Here is a 2,453-nt window from a genome sequence, read left to right on the forward strand (position 1 = left end):
CGCCGCCGCCGCCGCCGCCGCGGTGTCGCTATCTGCCGCGCAAGTACTGTGGCCAGATCAGACCCGTAGGACGCTGACGCTGACGTCGCTTGGCAAGCGGCTCCCGTCGGTCGGTTCGGGGGACGGACGGCTCGCGTGAGGGTTGGGGACGAAGCTCGGGAAGAGCGAACTCGGCAACGGGGGTGGCACGTCGGTCGGGCTTGGCCAGCGGGGGCCGAGGATGAACCGTGCGGGCACGGCGGTGGTCCGGGGGAAAGGCGTCGGCCTCCCAGGCCCGAGCTGGGGGAACGTGCGATGACCCAGGCGGGAAGCTGCGCCCCGTCCGAGTCAGACTCGGTCGTTGCGGCCCGCTGAGGCTCGCTTCGTTTCCGTAAAGCGGGGGTCGGGGGCGCGGCGCTGTGCCGGCGACTTGCCCGCGCGAGGCGCGCGCGCCGAGGCCCAAGCGGGAAGCTGCGCCCCGTCCGAGTCAGACTCGGTCGTTGCGGCCCGCCGGTCTCGCGCTACGGCCAGGATGCGGAGTTTGATCGACACTGGTGGGAGCCGGGGGGTCGAAGGGGTTCCGGCCGCCCCGCCGTCCTCAGCGCCGCTGTCACCCAGACGGGAAGCTGCGCCCCGTCCGAGTCAGACTCGGTCGGTGCGGCCCGCTGTGGCCAGCTGGCAACTAGCTACGGAAGGGTACCGGCGCTCCCGACGAACCCGCCGGGGTGGCTGGTGACCAACGCTGCGTTCGGCGCTTATTGCTGTGACCGGGAGGGAAGCTGCGCCCCGTCCGAGTCAGACTCGGTCGTTGCGGCCCCCCCGAGCCCGCACGCCTCTCGCGGAAGGTCATACGCCACCGGCGGCACGAAAGACGCCTCCCGCAACGCGGTAGTCGGGAAAGGCTATTCGGATAGTCGAGCAGAGTTGCGACAACACATCCCGCGGTGCCGTCTGGTTAGGCAAGGGTTTGAGAAACAGCATTCGCGGTAGACCGGCGCGGCCGGCGGACACCCACGCGGCGTGCCGCAATCGGATCGCGCGCTCGGCCTCCGTTGATTTCCTCTAGGTGGGTGATTCGGGGCGTCTCGGTCTCGCTGCCGTTCGGTCGCGCCAAGGCCTGCGGGGGCGGCGCGTAGCGCACGCTCTCGCGGCGGCCGAGGCGCTAGAGTGCGACCCGCAAGTGGGGAGGAACCGTCCACCCAACGCCGGCGCGAGCCGGGGCCGGTGGGGGCCCTACCAAGGCGGGTCATGAGTGCCAGTCGGTCAGTTCGGGAGAAGGGGAGGGTACTCGGAGGCCCGCCGGGAGCAGACGGGGGTCCGGAAGCTGAGGGGGGTGAAGGACGGCGGCCGGGAGCAGACGGCCGTCCCCGGGAGGGGGTGTTCGTTCACGTGCGGACGCCGGGAGCAGGCGGCCGTCACGCGATTCTGCCAACCGTTCCTACCGGCCTGTGTTTAAGGAGGCGGCCGGTCCTCCGTCCTTGGATGGATAAGATTCGCAGATTTTCGCCCGGCCTGTGTTTAAGGAGGCGGCCGGTTCCCTCCTTCCTTCCTTTCTTGGATGTATAACATTCGCAGATTTTCGCCCGGCCGGTGGTTTAAGGAGGCGGCCGGTCCTCCCTCCTTGGATGTATAACATTCGCAGATTTTCGCCCGGCCTATGTTTAGTGAGGCGACCGGTCCTCCCTCCTTGGATGTATAACATTCGCATATTTTCGCCCGGCCGGTGGTTTAAGGAGGCGGCCGGTCCTCCCTCCTTGGATGTATAACATTCGCAGATTTTCGCCCGGCCTATGTTTAGTGAGGCGACCGGTCCTCCGTGGAGAGCGACCCGCAAGTGGGGAGGAACCGTCCACCCAACGCCGGCGCGAGCCGGGGCCGGTGGGGGCCCTACCAAGGCGGGTCTCATTGCCTGTCGGTCAGTTCGGGAGAAGGTGGGGGTACTCGGAGGCCCGCCGGGAGCAGACGGGGGTCCGGAAGGTGAGGGGGTGAAGGACGGCGGTCGGGAGCAGACGGCCGTCCCCGGGAGGGGGTGTTCGTTCACGTGCGGACGCCGGGAGCAGGCGGCCGTCACGCAATTCTGCCAACCGTTCCCACCGGCCTGTGTTTAAGGAGGCGGCCGGTCCTCCACGAGAAGAATTCTGCCAAACGTTCCACCGGCCTGTGTTTAAGGAGGCGGCCGGTCCTCCCCGTCGTTCCGCCGGCTTGTGTTTAAGGAGGCGGCCGGTCCTCCACGAGAAGAATTCTGCCAAACGTTCCACCGGCCTGTGTTTAAGGAGGCGGCCGGTCCTCCCCGTCGTTCCGCCGGCTTGTGTTTAAGGAGGCGGCCGGTCCTCCACTATTCCTTCCTTGGATGGAAAGCATGTAGCACTTTGAAAATTTTCGAGCACTGTGACACTTTGAAAATTTTCGAGAGTTTTTGTACTTAGAAAATTTTTCGCTCTTGCACTTCCAGAGTGCTTTGCGGTAGCTCCTAG

The sequence above is a fragment of the Syngnathus typhle genome, unplaced genomic scaffold, assembly GCF_033458585.1.
Source record: "Syngnathus typhle isolate RoL2023-S1 ecotype Sweden unplaced genomic scaffold, RoL_Styp_1.0 HiC_scaffold_361, whole genome shotgun sequence".
NCBI classification, from domain to species: Eukaryota; Metazoa; Chordata; class Actinopteri; order Syngnathiformes; family Syngnathidae; genus Syngnathus; species Syngnathus typhle.